Genomic DNA, 20347 nt, shown 5'->3' with positions numbered 1-20347 from the left:
GTGGGTTTACCACGGTGAGGTGGAAGCTAGTGTCGCCAATGAGATAGTTGAGGAGAATGAAGATGTAGACAAGATGGTTGACGTCGTTGATGATTTCCTCTTACCGACAAATGCAGAGGAAGCAGATGGTGTGTCTGGCAGTCGAATGGGACAGTATTATGACGAGTTGTTCGACGAGATTGAAGCTGAGTTGTATCCGGGTTGTGATTGGATATCATCCTTAAACTTTTTGGCAAAGTTGATGCATTTGAAAGTTAGAGGGAAGTGGCCAAATAACTCTTTCGATGAATTGTTGAAGTTACTAAAATTTGCATTTCCGAAAGATAATAAAATTCCCCCAACACACTATGAGGCGAAAAAGAAGCTGAGTAAGTTAGGGTTGGGATATCAATCAATCCATGTGTGTAAATATGATTGTTCCTTATTTTATAATGAGCATGCAAGCAAAGATTCATGTCATGTGTGTGGGAGTAGCCGATGGGTCAATGAAAAGAAGAAGGGGAAAAAGGTTCCACACAAGGTGATGCGTTACTTTCCGTTGACTCCCAGATTAAAGCGAATGTACAGTTCAAGACATACAGCTAATGACATGTTATGGCATCATACTGGGAGATCAATAGAAGATGGTGTGATGCGTCACCCGGTTGACGGGTCTGCATGGAAAGACTTTGATGCCACCCATCCTGATTTTGCAAAAGATCCTAGAAATGTTCGTCTAGACTTGGCTGCTGATGGGTTTAATCCTTTTGGCAACATGAGCTTATCATACAGCATGTGGCCTGTGATTTTGACGAACTACAATCTATCCCTTGGCTATGCATGAAGGAAGAGTATTTTATGCTAACTTTGCTTATTCCTGGGCCAAAATCACTAGGTAAAGACATGGATGTATTTCTAAGGCCCTTGGTGGATGAGTTAAAACAATTGTGGATTAACGGGGTCGACACAAGAGATGGCACAAGGAATGAATTGTTCAAGATGCGTGCAACCCTTCTGTGGATAATTAACGATTTCCCTGCTCGTAGTAGCTTGTCTGGTTGGAGCGGGCAAGGGTATAAAGCATGTCCGACGTGCAACGATTTCCATTGGTAAGACATCATATGTCGGTCATAGGCGATTCATGAGGAGTAATCATAAGTATAGAAGGGACAAGGAATTTGATGGCAAAGTTGAGAAAAGAAATCCTCCACAACAGTTTACTTGTCAACAAGTTTTAGATCAAGTCAATGCTTTACCGCTTCAAGTGTCTGGTAAACATGACAGATTTGGGGGGGGGGGGGGGGGTGAAGCGCAAGCTTGGTGCAGGGGAAAGTAATTGGAGGAAAAAAAGTATTTTCTATGAACTTGATTACTGGAGTTCAAATCAGTTAAAACACAACCTAGATGTGATGCATGTTGAGAAGAATGTGTGCGACAGTATCCTTGGGACTTTGTTAGATAATGATAAATCTAAGGACACCACTAACGCAAGACATGATTTAAAGAATATGGGGGTTAGGAAATCATTGTGGATTTATGAGGATGCCAATAAAAGGTTAATGAAACCGCATGCTCCATACGTGTTCACTTTTGAACAGAGGCGAGATTTTTGTCAATTTTTGAAAGGAGTGAAGTTGCCCGATGGTTTTTGTTCTAATCTAAAGAAAAAAGTCACAGACAATGACTCAAACATTGTTGGGTTGAAGTCGCATGATTGTCATGTGATAATGCAACGATTACTTGCAGTAGGTGTTCGCAAGTTTTTACCATAATCTATATCCACTACCATCATTGAATTGTGTAATTTCTTCAAACAATTGTGCTCTAGGACACTGAACGTTTCTGATATGGAGAAAGCTAAGGATGACTTGATTGTTATTTTATGCAAGATGGTGTTGATTTTCCCTCCATCATTCTTTGACATAATGATCCATCTGGTTTTGCACTTGCCTGATGAAGCAATATTGGGAGGACCTGTATTTATGAGGTGGATGTATCCTTTTGAAAGATACATGAAAAAATTAAAAAACTATGTCAGGAATAAAGCTCGTCCTGAAGGATCTATAGCAGAAGGATATGTTGCAGATGAGGCTTTGACATTTTGTTCAATGTATTTCAAAGGTGTGCAAACAAAATTTAATCAGCCTGGTCGTAACGAAGATGCACCGTATGTGAATCGACACCTCACAGTGTTTGAATCTCAATGTCGTCCTCTTCGTAAGGGAATTCCCGTGCCCCTCAATGAAAATACTCGGAATAAAGCTGAGTGGTTCATTTTGGATAATTCTCCAGAAACTGAAGTGTATTTAGAGTAAGTACATAATTAATATTCATTTTATTCTTTGTTCAATCTACTATTTAATTAACAATATTGACATTGTTAATTAATTAACAGGGAACATCTAACTGAGGTGCAACAAAGAGATATGGCTGCCAATCATAAATTGATACATAAGAAAGAGTTTCGTTCATGGTTTCATAAGAAGGTAACTTGTACTTAGCAAATTGCATACTACAAATTACATTCTCATTCTAATATATTTCTTTATTATTAGATATATGACTTGCACCAGCTTGGGTCATTAGAGCATGCTGATGAATTACTAGCTTTAGCATCTGGGTCAGATCTATTGGCTTACTCCTACCAAGCATGTATAGTGAACGGAGTTCGATTTGTTTCATACAATCGAGATCATAATCGAATTACACAAAATAGTGGAGTGTGTGTTGCTGGAACAGAAGGTTTTAACTATTACGGGCAACTTGAAGAAATACGCCAGCTGTCTTTTACTGGTTCTTATTCAGTGGTATTATTTCGATGTAAATGGTTCAATACAGATCCGAAAAAAAAAAAAAAAAACCATCACTGTAAATAATATTACTAGTATCAATGTTAGTGGTGAATGGTATAAAGATGAACCGTTCATACTAGCTAGTCAAGCAAAACAAGTATTCTACATCGATGATCTCGTTAGAGGACGAGATTGGAAAGTTGTCCAAGAAGTGAATCATCGGCAAGTTTGAGACTTTCCAGATGCTTCAGATATGATTGCTGATGTTGATGTTGTACATGACACCAACTCATCGAATTTTGTTTTGACTGTGGATCTCAGAGAGTTGGTTGTTCAGCAATCTGATGTACCAGCGACTCAAGTCAACACGGCCCATCGACCTTCTTTAGTTGTTCAAGAAGATGATGGATTTATTAATGACAATGAAGATGATATGGCAGACAGTGTAGAAGAAGCAGAAGATGAGGATGAATTAATTGTCGACCTTAGTGATGATAATACTAATGATGTGTGCCCAATAGATGTTGATGTAATTAGTGAGGATAGTGACTATTCTACTTAGTTTTGTATCTAGTGTTCAATGTATTATACATATTGAGAAATAAGAAGTTCGTTTCCAAATAGCATGTTTCAAATTACCTAATCAATTGAAATAATACTCAATAAATTAATTATAAATAATAATTAAATATTAAAATAGATAGGTTAAATTACTGTCGTGTTAGTAGATGTCACCAGATGTGGCTAGAGCTCACGGTGGAGACGCTGGCGGTGATCCTCCACCGGATCCTACTAGGATCCCGACTACATGCGAGTCAGGTAATTTTTTTGTTATTTTATATACTCACATATGTTTATCATGTATATACTAATATTCTATGTATTATTAATAAAAAAAAATACAGGAATCTCAACTAAGAAAAAGGGTCGTGGCGCAGCTATTGGAAAAGATCTAGAGGAGAGGCGGTGTAAAAATGGAAAACCACTGGAAGTAGCGTTTTTCCCATGAAGGTACAAGGTTGTTGGGGGCGAGCACGCTGCTTTTGTCTGCCTTGTGGGAACCCAAATTAAAACGAAAGTTCCCACACATTACGGTTCATGGGAATTAGTGCCTAAACAATACAAGGATCAGGTCCTTGGCATAATTTAGGTAAAAATAGTATTAAATATATTTTTTAAAAATTTGTCTTTAATATAGTACATATATTATTAATATGTTTAATTTTCAATTTAGTACTATTATCAAATAGCGGGCCGCGAGGATTTCTTAAAGTGTTTAGATGGTATCGATCGAGAGATGAAAGACCGATACCGTAATAGGAAAACACTAAGACACGAACACTTTGAGAAACACTACAATGGACCGGAGGATTGGGATAAGGTTCTAAACAACCCAACCAATGATGTTAATAAGGAGGAGTGAAAGCAGATCTGTCAGTTATTTACAAGTCCACAATTTATTGCGCGCTCCATAAAGAATAAGGAAAATCGGAAGAAACAAAAGTATTCTACAACGCAGGGTACAAAATCGCTGGCAGCCGTCCGTTTTGAAAAAGTAAGTAAAAGATAAAATATTATCAAAATTATGTTCTTTTAAATTATATGTTCTCTAACATTTCGGTTATATTTTTTAGACGAACCCGGACCTCATTGAGTCATGGAAGGATTATCATTGGAAGAAATCAACAAATGATTTCGTGAACGATGATGCTCGCCAAGATTATGTAAGTTTGAATTATATTTTTTAATATTAATAGAGTTATATTTAATGTTAGTGCCTAAATTTTTTTGAAAACAGGAAAAACTGAAGGCTGATTTTGAGTTACAAACTCAGCAAACATCCACTGATGCTTCTAATAATGATAGTCTGTCATCAGTTGATCAGGTGGAGGTGCTACAAAAAGTATTAGGCCAAAGGCGTGGACATGTGCGAGGAGTGGGCCGCAAATTGAAGGGGTCGGGGTCGGGGTTGGGGTCGGGGTCATCATCTACCCAACACTCTCACTTCAGCGAGTCTCAAGTTCCTCCTCATCATTCAAGATAATATATAGAAAAATTGGAGAATAATCTACAGAAATTGACTGTTCAAGTTAATTTCTTAACTCAATATTTTGTACCTTCATTTCGTCCACCAAACGTTCAGATGCCGCCTGTGCCTGATAGTGAAAATATTTCTAGGGCTTCGTCTTCTCAACCTCCAGCTCCAACTCATCCTTCTATGTACGGGGTAACGCCGTCTCAACATATGGTACCTCCATATATGTACGGAGCAACACCTTATCCGTGTCTGATTCCACTGTCCTCCCAGCCATCGTATCCCTACATGTATGGAGCTTGATCGTCCACATTACCTCCCCAATATCCTTGGCCGATGCCGCCACCGCAGCAATCACAACCACAACCACCACAACAACCACAACAAGAAGACAACAGGGAGGAGGACGAGGCAGCTGATTTAGGAGACTAGGTTTATTTTATTATTAATTATTGTTAAATTTTATGAACAATATGAATATTTGCTATGTTAATGTATTATGAATATGTACAATTGTTATTTTAATAAACTAATTTGAATATTTAATATAATATTTTTATTTTTAATATATTTGCTTTCAATTATTTAAAATTTAAATAATAATTTTGATAAATAATTAATTAAAATTGTATTTAATTAATTAATTTTATTATTTTTTTATAAATAAAATAGTATTAGGGGCGACACTGTCGCCCCTGATAATATGCCACGTGCAACCATTTGGGGCGACTAATGGAGTATCATGGGCGACATATCGACAAAAATAATTCCAAATTTTCAAATTTTTGAGGCGATATTTCAAGTTTTAGGGGCGACTGTGTCGCCTCTGATATTTGAATATCAGGGGCGACCCTCGAGTCGCCCCTAATGTACCCTTCAGGGACATTTTTTCACGGGCGACTTTTCAGCTTATTAGGGGCGACATGCGTCGCCCCTAAAACTCATTTTTGTTGTAGTGAGCACACTGAGTGCAAGCCGCTAGGGAGAGACCCTCTAGGGTGCAATATTCACCCGCTCGATGAAGATCGCGAACCTAGTGCCTGGTAAAGCACCTGGGTCAGCATAGGCCGCTATATGTTTAATATGTTGTCTGTTTAAACTATACATTATTGGATTGATTATGATATGTTATGCGTTGAGTTTTCTTGCTAGGCTTCGGCTCACGGGTGCTCTACGTGCAGGTAAAGGCAAGGGGAAGGTCGACCAACCATGATTTGGAGAGCGTGGAGCGGCGTGTACATGTTCGGCCTACCTGGCTGCCACGGTTGAAATATGTTGTAACGATTGGTTTTGTCGCTTAGGTTGACTGTATTATTAACTTTTGAATTGTAATACATTTTGAAACAATATTTTGGGATCCCAAATGTATAACTTTTATGATTTTAATGAATGTCCAAATCGTTTATGACTAATGTCGTCAAATGAGTTTTGTTTCAATTTAATCACACTTTTCGACTTAAAACCTCGATTAGCGAGCTAATGACACATTTATAAATCACATGGTAATGAATCTAAGGTAGTAGGGCGTTACATTTACTGTCTCCCACCAAATCACTGTATTCACCAGTCGACTGTTGAGGAGTTGCTTGAGTTTGAGTGTTTTGAGAGGGATTGCTAGAGGATGGCCCAGTCCCCCTCAATTTGCGGCCCAATCCTCGCTCGTGACCATGCCTCCGTCCTAGTACTTTTTTCTAGCACCTCCACCTGGTCAACTGTGGTCAAACCATACTCATTCGAGGCGGAAGCAGATGTCTGCTAAGTTTGTGCTATAAAATCGGCCTTCAATTTTTCCTGTTTTAAAGAAAGCATTAGTAGGAATACAAAAACACAATTCTAAGAATAACACAATATAATTAGGTAAATTTACATAATCTAATTGAGCAGCTACATTGAAAAACTGTTTTGTCTCTTTCTTCGAGTGATAATCCTTCAAATCCTCAATAAGGTCTGGGTTTGTCTATTTTGAACTGTAACGTCCCAAATCTACTAATAAGGTTTAGTGTCTTTATTAGCATGCTAGGAGGGTAATAACTGATTTAAATATGTGATTACGTGGTTAATTATGATATGTGTGTATTAGTACGTGATTACTTGAATTAAATAATTATATGACTAGATATAATTCACACCATTAGCAGAATTTTGACCACTAACATTAAAAAAGAACAGTCTTGATTAGTGAAATTGTTTATCTTGGAACATCCCGCAAGCTAGTAGACCTTTGATTAGGTTTGAAATACCCCATAATTAGCCAATGATGCAAGAAACTACTGCTTGGGGGTGAGATTGATTATGATTCACACTGATAGTAGAACTTTGTCCATCAACAAGAACAACCTTTATTAGTAAAATTGTATTTCTTAGAATATCTCGGGGGCTAATTAAACCATTGGTTGGATCCGATATATCCCATAATTAGCCAAGGTTGCCAAAAACTACTACCTTAGGGAAAAATTGGCGATAATTAACAATGAGTTTATATATTTTTCAGACATTTTTCCTGGTGATTTTCATGAACCGCTATAAGTGTTTTTCCCAGTTTTCTGGCACTTTTTGCGAAATGCGCTGACAAAAGTCTAAACATATATGACGCCAAATGTCACATTCCTCAAAAAAACTAGATTAAAAGTGCTAAGAAATGTCTAATCATCAAAAGGCGAGGATTTTTGTCGACGCGTTTTGAAAAAGTGCTGGTAAAAGTGACTTTTCCCGGCGCGTTACCCAAAATAGTTGGCAAAAGTTGCCTTTTGCCAGTGTAAAATAGTGTTGGCAACCATCCAAACTTTTGCTGATGCGTTTCATGAAAATCATTGGGGAAAGTCCCTTTTACTGAAATTTTTCCGAAACGTACTAGAAAATGTAATATTTCTTGTAGTGAAGTCTGGAACCTATTATTATATTATGACTAATCATATGTGCACTCAAAATATACACTCAAATTTACACACAATGATGTGATAGTGTTTTTTTTAAACAGTGTATCCCAATTTAGATAAATATGTTAAAGAATATATTATACTCAATGGAAATGGTAAAACCAAAGATACAACTCTATGCAAAAGGTTACAAGAGACAAGATGATAGAAAAATAAGTGTTACAACTCTATTGCAAAAATACAAGTAAATAGAAATAGAAGATTATACATATATTGATAATACAACTCAAAAGCATAACAATACAAATAAATATATAAGAAAGAAGCAAAAAATTAAAAAAAGAGGTTGAAGAACAAAATAATAAGAAGAACAATAGAAAATTTGTCACGCTCACACAACCAAAGTGTAGAGTAGTGGGGATCATCAACTTGAACAAGGTTCAAGACCTTTATTTCTCCAAAACCTTATTTTCCTTATTCTGTAAGCACTAAGGGATCTCACAAGGAAATAATTCTCTGGAATTATCAAGCCTCTATGGTAGTATTTTCTAGCCAAGTGCTTTGTGGATAGAAAATGGTGTGTCTTACAAGTGAGCAATAGACTCCTATTTATAGAGTTTTGAGGCATCCTTTGAATTTCAAATTCCACCAACCCCCATGGTTGTTACCAATGTTTAATTGGATGTTTATAGAATTAAAAATGAGTTTTGGGAGTTACATGAGGTGTTAGAACTGTTCAAGATGAAAAAAAGAAGTTGGAGTTGGCTGTCAATGTCCCTGCCCGCAGCCACTGCCTATGTCCCACACGCAATTTCAGCCTCCCAAAATTCAGTTTTTCCAAATGTCCCAAATTCTTTCCCACATGATTTTGTAACCTTCATACACCTAATAAGAGTTAAAAACATGTCTCCAACGACCATATTACATAATGACTCCATGAAATTCAAACACAAATGTGTAACTCTCAATCTACACATTATTGAGTAATATTTGAGAGTTATAAATTTGTAATTGATTTTGTAACTCTAGGCATGTAAATGAGGCGGGTTTGCCCCGTCCCGCAAACACTTTGCCCCGCCCTGATTAGTTTCTTGGAGCGGAGCGGGTCTGCCCCCCCCCCCCCCACATTTGCCCCATTTTTTTTAAAGAAACACACTACAAGAAATACACTCTTTAGCGGCGACAGAAAGTCGCCGCTGATAATAACATTATTAGCGGCGACAAAAGCTTAGTCGCCGCTGATATAAGACGGTTAATTTTTTTAATTAAAAATATTACTAGCGGCGACATTTTTACTATTAGCGGCAACATTTATCGCCACTAATATTTTTAAAATGTAAAAAAAAAACGTGGGAAATAATTTTAAAATACCGTAAAAAAAAGTGGGAAATTTCCCTCAACGGAATATTAGCGGCGACATTTTATATAATAGCGGCGACACGTGTCGCCGCTAATATTCGCCACGTAGATTAAAAAATATCTGCGGCGACTATTAGCGGAGACACGTGTCACCGCTAATAGTTGACACGGTACAAAGTCCCAACCCTAAAACATAACCATTTCGTCTGTTTATATTTGGGTCGCCGTTCGTCTTCCATCTCTCCCTCTCCGCTAAGAACATCCGCAACAGCACAAGAAGAAGGCTGGCGAAGCTCACGGCATCTTGGACTGATCTTGGTAAGCTCACGGCAGCCTCATTATTTATATATTCTTATATATATATGTATAAATTATGTTTTTGTTTATATATATTCTGTTTATATATATATTCGGTTAGTATTCTATATATACTCTATTTATATATATATATATTATGTTAGTATTCTATATATACTCTATTTATATATATATATATAGATATACACTATGTAGATAAAAAAAATCATCTCCTTGAAAATGTGTAATGGCATATAGGGGAGATGTTGCAAAAGAGAGGAATGTAAGAAGCAAAAAATCCCATCGTGTATATTCCCTTTCTGTTGCTTACTGAGTGGAAGTGTTATATTTTAGCTGCCCAAGAAACTGATCGAGATGATACATTAGAGAGATGATGTCTTCATGGCAAGTGTTGGTGGCTGGGGTTTATGAAATATGCACTGACCATGATAATAGTTCATGGACCTTGGTAAATATAGTAGTGTCTAAGTAAGAAAGATTGTGAAGTTGTACTATTACTTTTAGATTTCATTATTGTAGCATTTTTCACTTTTCATGTTTGGATCATTAGCACTATAATGTTTCTTTGAAGATTCAATCAATGGAAAGATTCACGAAGAGATTATTCTGTTCCAAAATTACACTGTCTTAACCATTCTTATTTTCTTCAATGTAGAGATACTGAAAGAATTGGTCCTTAAAAGTTGACCAAATGATTCAGTAGTAACTAGAGTTTGAGTACACTAATAAGTATACTATAGTAGGAGATTGCAGAGAATGACCACTATAGTCAAAGATATTACTAGACGCTTAGATTTTTTTCCCCATATATACAACATAATAACCTTGAATAAAAAGTTAAGTTTGTTTCATATATATGTAATGAAAAATGAGGGGCCTCAACATAATGGATCACCAAGAACTAATTATTGAATCTTATGAAGAAGTTATAGAGAAGAAAAAAAAGTGTTGATGCAATTCTTGACTAGATAATTTAGCCTATGAAAGTATCAATTTTTTCATGTTTGTTCTAGTATTTTGTTGTATTATAGGCTCTTACTATTTCCTTGTGCTGAATTATTTATTGGTTTTGTTTTTTTGCTAAGCACTCACAATTGGTTGCCCTTTCTTTTTCTATGATATGAATAGAACTGAACTTCCGCATGATATGAATATATAATTTAAGGCAACAAAATAAATTAGTATTTAACTACAAATCGATACCCCTTCCTTGATAAGTCCACCAACTCCCCCCTAGGATCTGCTTATTTTCTAAGTGCCTCCATATCCATCCTAAAACAACAAAAACAAAATTGTATCAGTAAAACTAATGAAACAAATGACGGTCATTGTACTTGTGTCTTCAAACAAACTGATTTTTCACTATAAAACAAAAATATACTCAAAAGATTAAAAAACATTAAACATAAAGAACTGAGAACTGGTGATATTAAAAAAGAATAAAAGCAGGGAAAGTTACCAAATCTTTCAGTTTTCAAAGTGTGTCATGATTTTGATTTTCTTTGAGCTAGTATTTGTGTTACCAGCCACCTTTCTTTGCTAGCATGTTTCTTACATATTTGCTCAATTTTGATCTTTTCATGCAATCCTCCACTTGAGAACTATTTTTTAACGTTTTTTGGAGGACAAAGAGCGTAGTTCATTATTTAATCTTGTTCTGGGAGAATTAGGCCATTTGGATTCTTATTGATGATGCTGTCTAATAATGACATTTTCTGGCAATGACCATGTTCAAGGAAAGTTGTGCCAATATTGTTTTAGCATAATATATTTATCATGGTACTAAAGTCAGAGCATAATAGCATGTTAGCATGATCTTGAAACATACCAATCTTGTTTGTACTTAAAAATATTTGTAAAACTGTCTTTGCTGCTGTTATGTTGTATTCCTCGTGAACATAAGGCAGCAACTTAAATTGACAGGCTTTTCAGAAGTACTTTAACAATTATTCTAATTTTTATTTCATTTTTCATGCTGTCCTTTTAAATGTTGGTTTCTGAACATCTTGCAGAGCTTTACACAAAGAAAATGTTTCAGTTACTGCAGGCTGCTTATTCTACAATAAGCATACAATAAGCAGTTTCACATTTTCTAGCTTTCTTTACAAGAGAAGTTTGAATTGTTGACCCAAACTCTTAAGTCTCCTTGTTTTGATGATTAACAAATATTTGATTATTATTTGTTACTAATGATTTGTTGATTTTGTAGCAAAAACCAAAGTGAATTGGCATTTCCAAGTCAAACTTATGACCAAGGGCAAAATGGTCATTTTACCAAATTTTCCGGAAATGACCCGAAATGGATTTCAAGACTCAAGAAACTCAAGATGAAGGTTTAATTTCATTTCTTAGTCTTGTAAAGTGATTGCGAGTTTACTTTAAGTCATAAGTATAAAATTTGGCTCACTCACGTACTAAAAATGGTGATTTTTCAAAATGAGAAATAAATATCCTAAACCGGAATTCTGGTTCCCCATCCGGACTTCCGGTTCACGGCTGGCAGGTTCAATAAATAACCCCCAATGGCTATAAACGGCTAGTTTTTTTCCCAAACTCTATATAAACTCGTTTTTCACTCAAAGTTGGTGGTTGGCTGAGCATTTATTACATTTATCAATCCTAATCCATTGATTTCAAAGAGCTCTCAAAGTTTATATCATCCAAACACATATTCATACACTTGAGCCAAAATTTGTATTTATTTCTTCTAAGTGTGATTGCTAATCACTCTATGTTTCTCATTGTATTATCATACTTCTAGAGTGATTTTTGCTTATAATATCAAACACATTCCCATATTGTGATTGAGGTGAGGTTGGCACCAGTTTTGTAAACAACCCGGTTAGAGTGAGATTGGCACTTCAACAATCCGAAAAAGAGGTTGATAGTCCTTGGTGGTGGAAAACTATTGTAAGAGGTTTGGAAATACCTTGGTGAAAAATTCCCAGTTGTAAGGGTTAGTCAAGCCCGCTAACTTGGATCGATAGTTGAACTCAAAGCTAGGTCCATAGCTTTGAAGACCAAGGACATAGGTGGCTTAGTTCTACCGAACCTTGTAAAATTCGAGAGTTTTCAATTTCTTAACCTTCAAATCTTTACATTACAAGTTTGATTATTTGCTATATATATTTGATTGCCATATTATTTGCTTTTACTTGATAAATTTGATTTATTGCATAATTTGGAATATTAATAAGTTTTAAATTTCCGAAATTAGTTTAAATTTCCAATTCACCCCCCCCCCCCCTCTTGGAAACATATCTTGGGTTAACAATTGGTATCAGAGTAAGGGCTCATTTATTTGATTAGATTTCACAATCTAGAGCATGACGTTTCCAAGTAATTCACAAAATAACATGTTAGAAGGTTTAAGCACAAATAGAGCACCATTCTTCAATGGAGTAGACTTTCCTTATTGGAAAATTAGGATGGAAACTTATCTTCAATCTATTGATTATGATTTGTGGCATATAGTGTCTAATGGTACTTACATTCCTAAACATGTCATTAATGGTGTAGAAGTTATTAAGACACATGAGGCATATGATGAAGATGACAAGAAAATGCTTTCTAAGAATGCTAGAGCTAAATATGCACTTATATGTGGTTTGGATAGAAATGTGTTCAAAAATATTGAACAAGCTTCTACCGCTCATGATATGTGGAAAATGCTTGAAGTCACTCATCAAGGAACAAATTCTATGAAGGAAACTAAAATTCAAATTTATTCTACTCAATATGAGAACTTTAAGATGAAAGCGGATGAAACTATTGCTAACATGTATACTCGTTTCACTACTATCACTAATGGTTTGAATTCTCTTGGCAAGGTACTTTCACAAAAGGAGATGGTGACCAAGATTTTGAGAAGTCTCACCAAAGCCTATCAAGGCAAAGTGATTGCCATTCAAGAAGTCAAGGATCTCTCAACACTTCCCTTGGAAGAACTAATTGGTTCACTCATGAACCATGAAATTTTCATGAGTGCACAAGATGAAGAGGAAGTTGAGAAGAAAAAGAAGACTATTGCATTCAAGTCTTCCTCCTCTCGTGCCATTAGTGAAGATGATGAGGATAGCCTATGTAGTGACATGGAGGACTTGGCACTCTTCTCAAAGAAATACAAAAAGTTCATGAAATTCAAGAAGAACTTTGGGAAGAAGCCACAAAGAGGAAGTGACTCAAAAGAAAAAGAAAGAAAAAGGAAAGATGATCCACCAATTTTCTTTGAATGCAAGAAGTCCGGTCACATGAAAATGGATTGCCCATTGAGGAAGAAGAATAAATATAAAGGAAGGGCAATGTTGGAGGATTGGCTCAATAGTGATGAAGAGGACTCCAACAAATGAGGAGAAGAATGAAGTAGCAAACATGTGCATGATGGCACTTGATGATGGGGTAAGCATTTCTAACCAAAGTGATTGTGATAGTGAAAATGATGATGATAACTTAGAAATATCATATGATGAGTTGTCAAATTCATTTAAGGAACTATTTGATGATTTTGGAAAATTGCTTGCTAAAAACCAAACCCTTAGAGAAAAGACCAACATGCTATTAAAGGAAATTGAGATTTTAAAATTAAATGAAAAGAAACTTTTGGCTAAATCTCAATGTGATACTTGTTCCTCATATAAGAAAGAAATTGTTGAGTTGCATGCTAATGTAAAAAGCCTTAAGAATGACATATATACTTTTACAAAAGGTAAAGAAGGCTGTGAACTTATGCTAGGGAGTCAATCTTGTGGTTTTGGAAAAAGTGGTATTGGTTATGATCCTAGTAGGAAACAAATTTTTTTGAGAAACTTCTTTGTAAAACCAACTAGCCTACCACACTTTACATGCACATATTGTAACCAAGATGGTCATACTATTTCATATTGTCATGTTAAGAGATATGCATATCTAGGCAAGACCAAATGGGTACCAAAGGGTTCCAAAACTAACAAGAAAGGACCCAAAGTTATGTGGGTACCAAAGGCCAACAAATAATTTTCTTTTGTAGGAATCAACAAGGAATAGCAAAAGCTTGTGGTTCTTGGATAGTGGTTGTTCAAAGCATATGACCGGTGACCCATCAAGATTTTCAAGTTTTAAGAGCAAGGAAAGTGGTTTTGTCACTTTTGGAGACAATTCAAAAGGAAAAATCTTGGGCATTGGTGATATCGGCAACGTATACTCTCCATGTATTAAAAATGTGCTTCTTGTTGATAGCCTTAAACATAATTTACTTAGTATTAGTCAACTATGTGATAAAGATTTTCGTGTTGTTTTTTAATCCTCAAAATGCTCCATTGAAAATGCTTCAACCAATGAAGTTATTTTTGTTGGAGAAAGGAAGGATAATGTTTATGTTATTGATGTTGATTCCTTTGATAGCAAAAATAAATGTTTAACCGTTATGAATGATAATTCTTGGTTGTGGCATAGAAGATTAGGACATGCTAGTATGGATTCTATTTCAAAGTTGGTTAGAAAAGATCTTGTTGTTGGTTTGCCATCTATTCCTTTTGTTAAAGATAAACTTTGTGATGCATGCCAATTTGGTAAACAAATTAAAACATCTTTTCATTCCAAGAAAGAGATTTCAACCTCTAGACCTTTGCAATTGCTTCATATTGATTTATTCGGTCCTTCAAGAATTGCTAGTCTAGGTGGTAAATACTATGAATTTGTGATTGTTGATGATTTTTCTAGATTTACATGGGTTATATTTTTTAAACTCAAAAATGAGGTTTTGGAAAATTTAGTTAAATTTTGTAAGAGTGTGCAAAATGAAAAGGGGTATTCAATCACCTCCAATAGGAGTGATCATGGTGGAGAGTTTGACAATGATGCCTTAGAATTGTTTTGTAATGAACATGGTTTTAACCTTAACTTTTCGGCTCCAAGAACTCCACAACAAAATGGAGTTGTCGAAAGGAAGAATAGAACAATTCAAGAAATGGCTAGATCAATGCTCAATGAAATCTCATTACCTAAATATTTTTGGGTCGAGGCTGTTAATACTTCTTGTTATATTTTGAACCGTGTTTTCATTAGGCCTAACATGAATAAAACCCCTTATGAGCTTTGGAAAGGGAGAAAACCCAACATTGGATATTTTAGAGTTTTTGGATGTAAATGCTATATTTTGAACACCAAGGACAACCTTGGAAAATTTGATGCAAAATCCGGTGTTGGAATTTTTATAGGTTACTCAACACATAGTAAAGCTTATAGAATTTATAACAAAAGAACTAATGTTGTTGAAGAATCTATTCATGTTGCATTTGATGAGTTTAACCCTCCTACAAGCAAAAGTGTAGATGATGATGTTGTAGGTTTGGGAGAAGAGGTTGAAAATCTTGACATTGGAGAATCATCTAACGCTCCATCACAAACTCCCAAAGAGGAACCACCCGAGGAAAAGGTAAATGAAAGCAAAGGTATGGATTCTAACCATACACATGAGTGGAAGTTCAAAAGTGCTCATCCTATAGACCAAATTCTAGGTGATCCTTCACAAGGAGTCACAACTAGAAACTCCCTTAGAAACTTGTGTAATTTCATTGCTTTTATTTCTCAAATTGAACCAAAGTATTTTAAAGAGGCCGAGTTCGATGAATCTTGGCTTCTAGCTATGCAAGAAGAAATAAATCAATTTATTAGAAATGATGTTTGGGAGTTAGTTCCAAGACCGTCACACCAATCGGTGATTGGAACAAAATGGGTCTATAGAAATAAGGTAGATGAGCATGGGGTCATTGTGCGTAACAAGGCTAGATTAGTGGCCCAAGGTTACAATCAAGAAGAAGGAATTGATTATGAGGAGACCTTTGCCCCGGTAGCAAGACTTGAGTCCATAAGAATGTTATTAGCTTTTGCAAGTCACAAGAATTTTGTCTTGTATCAAATGGATGTTAAAAGCGCGTTCTTAAATGGATACATTATGGAAGAGGTTTATGTCTCTCAACCCCCCGGTTTTCAAGATCACAAACACCCTAACCATGTTTATAAATTAAAGAAAGCATTATATGGTTTAAAGCAAGCTCCTAGAGCTTGTTATGATCGTTTAAGCACTTTTCTTATCTCAAATGGTTTTTCAATGGGAAAAGCGGATAATACACTTTTTATTAAAAGAAAATCAAAAGACATTATTATAGTACAAATCTATGTTGATGATATTATTTTTGGTGCTACTAATGATGCTCTTTGTGAAGAATTTTCAAAGTGTATGCATAGTGAATTCGAGATGAGCATGATGGGAGAGCTCAACTTTTTCCTTGGACTTCAAATAAAGCAACAAAAGGATGGAATATTCATAAGTCAATCCAAGTACATCAAGGATCTACTTCAAAAGTTTGACTTGGCCAATGCAAAGTCCATGAAAACTCCTATAAGCACCTCCATAAAGATGGACAAGGATGAAAGTGGTAAGGATGTTGACATCACCAAGTATCAAGGTATGATTGGTTCATTATTATATTTAACTGCTAGTAGACCCGATATTTTGTTTAGTGTTGGTCTATGTGCTAGGTACCAATCATGTCCCAAGGAATCCCACTTAAGTGCCGTTAAGAGAATTTTTAGATACTTGATAGGCACAATGAATCTAGGGCTTTGGTATCCCAAGAACTCAAACTTTGAAATCATTAGTTACTCGGATGTCGACTTTGCCGGTTGTAAAACGGATAGGAAAAGTACTAGTGGAACATGTCACTTTCTAGGAAACTCTTTAGTGTCATGGTTTAGCAAGAAACAAAACTCGGTAGCCCTATCCCCAACCGAAGCCGAATACATTGCCGCCGGTAGTTGTTGTGCTCAAATACTTTGGATGAAACAAACTCTTAAGGATTTTGATGTTGATTTTGAATGTACACCCATAAAGTGTGACAATACTAGTGTCATTAACCTCTCTAAGAATCCAATCTTGCATTCTAGAGCCAAGCATATTGATATAAGGCACCACTTCCTTAGAGACCATATCCAAAGATGTGAGATTATGCTAGATTTTGTGAGCACCAATTTCCAACTAGCGGATATTTTCACCAAGCCTCTTAGTGATGAGAGATTTAGTTTTATTATAAGAGAGCTAGGAATGACCAACATAAACGAAATTTAAGGTTTACTAGCTATTTGAATACCATATCTCTCCTTACTTACTTATGCATATATACTTTCACTATAATATGATTCTAATGCATAAATAAGCAAAGTCTTTTAATACTTGACCTATTAGATGTATGTCTTTGAGAATAACAAATTATAGGTCATGGTATGAATTTTTGGTGAACTTTGAACTCATTTTTGATTGAGTGAATATGTGAATTTTTGCATACGTGTTTAGTATATGTGTTTATGTGTTTGAACATGTCTAAATAAGTTTATCTAGTATTCCTATAGGGTTGCTATGCTTGAATTACTCTTTGAACAATTTTTAGGTATGCTAAGTATTGAAAACTTGTTAGTTTTTGCCTAAATGAGTGTTTTTCGCCAAACTTACTCAATTTTCAACATTTTACAAATCCGTCAGTTTGGGCACCTCACATTTAACATATTTGAACTACTCCAAAAAGAATTTTTTGATTTGGTTGCATAAAACTCATTTTGGGGTAGATTTCTACTTTTCAAGGCCTTTTAAGGCATTTTTCGAAAAATCTACCATAACTTCTCAATTTTCAACATTTTTCAATTCCGTCACTTCACACACCTCATATCTAATATTCTTGAACTGCTGGAAAAAGAATTTTTCAATTTGGTTGAACAGATTTCATTTTTGTTAAGTTTTTAGCTTTCTTAAACTTTTTTGAAAAAGCTTACCGTAAATCGTCATTTTTCAACATTTTTCAGATTTTCTTGTTTGAGCATATTCATTCTGTCATATTTTAGGTGTTAGAAAAAGTTTGGGGTCAATTGGGTTAAAAACGAAGAAGTTTGGCACGTTTTTGAAAAAGGGGGCTGGGCTGCTGCACCAATCGGAATTCCGGTTGTCTGTGCACAGACCAACCGGAATTCCGGTTGGCACAAGCAGCTGCCACTTAAGGGGTTTTTTGGTCTTTTCAAAAGCAATTTTTTCCCCATAGAAACCCTACCCACGAGTTCCATTCCCCCATTCTGATTCTACAACCTAACATACAAGCCACCACTCTCTTCCCTCTCCAAAATCACTCCCTCAAACCCAAACTTCATCCTCCATTTTTCTCCAAAAATCTCATTCTCTTTTTGCTTCCACTTCAATGGCTTCATCATCCAACCCAAGGAAGAGCAAGAGAGTTGCCACTGCTGAACAAATCAGGGAGAAGAGGGCAAAAGGAAGGAATGAGCCTACCCTCTTCTACAACCAAGAGGACTTTAATCGTTTCCATGATGCTTTCTCCTCTAGGCCTATCATCACAGGTAAATTTTGTGCCCTTCCAAGCCTAGCTTGTGTAAAATTCAGCTACCATTTTGAAATGTTAGGTTGGAAATCCTTTATCAATATTAAGACCCCCATATACCCTAGGTTAGTTAGAGCTTTCTATGCTTGCATCAAACCTAGCCATGCACCACTAGGAGTTAAAGGCACCCTTAGAGATGTCTCCTTTGAACTTGATGTAGAAACTCTAAACAACTTGCTAGGAGCACCAAATGAAGGACTTTTGCTAGAGCCAAAAACAACTCTTAAGAATGATGAAATTTTTGCCATGAATGAGTGTTCTAGAGTTCTTTGTGGAGAAGTCCCTATTTTCATAAAACCAAAGTTTCACAATCTCACTTTGGAAGCTAAAATTCTCCAACTATTTATCATCAATAACCTTGCTCCTAGAAGTGGCCATAAAGCTGAGGTAAACAACATAGATATACTCATTTTATACCTTATCCTAACCAAAAAGGCACGAATCAACCTAGGCCATCTCATTCTTCACTTTATCGTTGATGTGTATAAACCAAACATGGTCAAGTCACTCCCATTTGGCTTTCTCCTTAGCTACATCCTACCTCTCTTAGGAATTCCCATCTCGGATGAAAAGAAGGTTGAACCTACCGAAGAAGATAAGTTAGGTACTAAAACTTTCACAAGCTTGGGGTATGCTCTTATCAACAATAAGTGGGTTTTCACTCCCAAAAGAGGCCAAAGAACGCAAGAGGACCTTGAAGTAGGAGATGAAGAAGAGGAAGAGGAGAGCTTTGGGTTACCCGCAAGTGAAAGTGAAGAAGAGGAGCAAGCAAATGAAGAAGAAGAAGCTCAACCTTCAAGCCTTCCAATTCCTCAAGCTTCTCAATTCAACCTCGAGGAGGCTTTTGCTCGTCTTACCACCGACATGAACACTCAATTTACCAACTTGCGGAGTGACATGGAACAAGGCTTCCGAAATGTTCATGATGAGATGGAGGAGATGAAGGCCTACATGAGGCGTTTTGGGGCTCCACCATCTTAGGCATTCACATGTTTTCTCTTTTTGCATCCTTTTATGTGTATTTTCTCTTGTGTACTTATGTGTTTGCATAGCTCTATGACTTATGTATGAATGTTTAAACAGTTTCATCTATGTTTTGCTTATGATTTATTTTGTGAATTCCTTTGCCACCCTTTTTGATGAATCAAAAGGGGGAGAAATTAATTGAGATTATTTTAACTTTGGCAAAACCTCAATTTTTGGACTAACGTTTTATTTCACTATGAGTAATAAATTGAGGGGGAGTTTACAAAATCATGCAAGGTAAAAATCAAAGGTAAAGTTTCAAATTTTTTAAACCCTTGCACACATTAAGGGGGAGCTAATCTAATATTAATATTTAAAAATATTTCCTTTCCCTTTTAAAATAATCAAATATTTGATATCATCAAAAAGGGGGAGATTGTTGACCCAAACTCTTAAGTCTCCTTGTTTTGATGATTAAAAAATATTTTATTATTATTTGTTACTAATGATTTGTTGATTTTGTAGCAAAAACCAAAGTGAATTGGCATTTCCAAGTCAAACTTATGACCAAGGGCAAAATGGTCATTTTACCAAATTTTCCGG

The 20347-nt window shown here is 35.7% G+C and overlaps 1 long non-coding RNA gene across 1 annotated transcript; it reads left to right on the top strand.

Annotated features, from left to right (window-relative positions):
- Nucleotides 1-3954: 3954 nt before the first annotated feature.
- On the top strand, nucleotides 3955-4670 carry LOC133779405 (uncharacterized). The gene is made up of 3 exons (XR_009869147.1): nucleotides 3955-4326; nucleotides 4406-4495; nucleotides 4570-4670. It is a non-coding gene; the product is annotated as an uncharacterized LOC133779405 (long non-coding RNA).
- The last annotated feature ends 15677 nt before the right edge of the window (nucleotides 4671-20347 follow it).

This window comes from Humulus lupulus, chromosome 1, assembly GCF_963169125.1.
Source record: "Humulus lupulus chromosome 1, drHumLupu1.1, whole genome shotgun sequence".
Classification (NCBI taxonomy): Eukaryota; Viridiplantae; Streptophyta; class Magnoliopsida; order Rosales; family Cannabaceae; genus Humulus; species Humulus lupulus.
The sequence above is the reverse complement of the archived record's forward strand: the minus strand, read 5'-3'. Positions and strand labels throughout refer to the sequence as shown.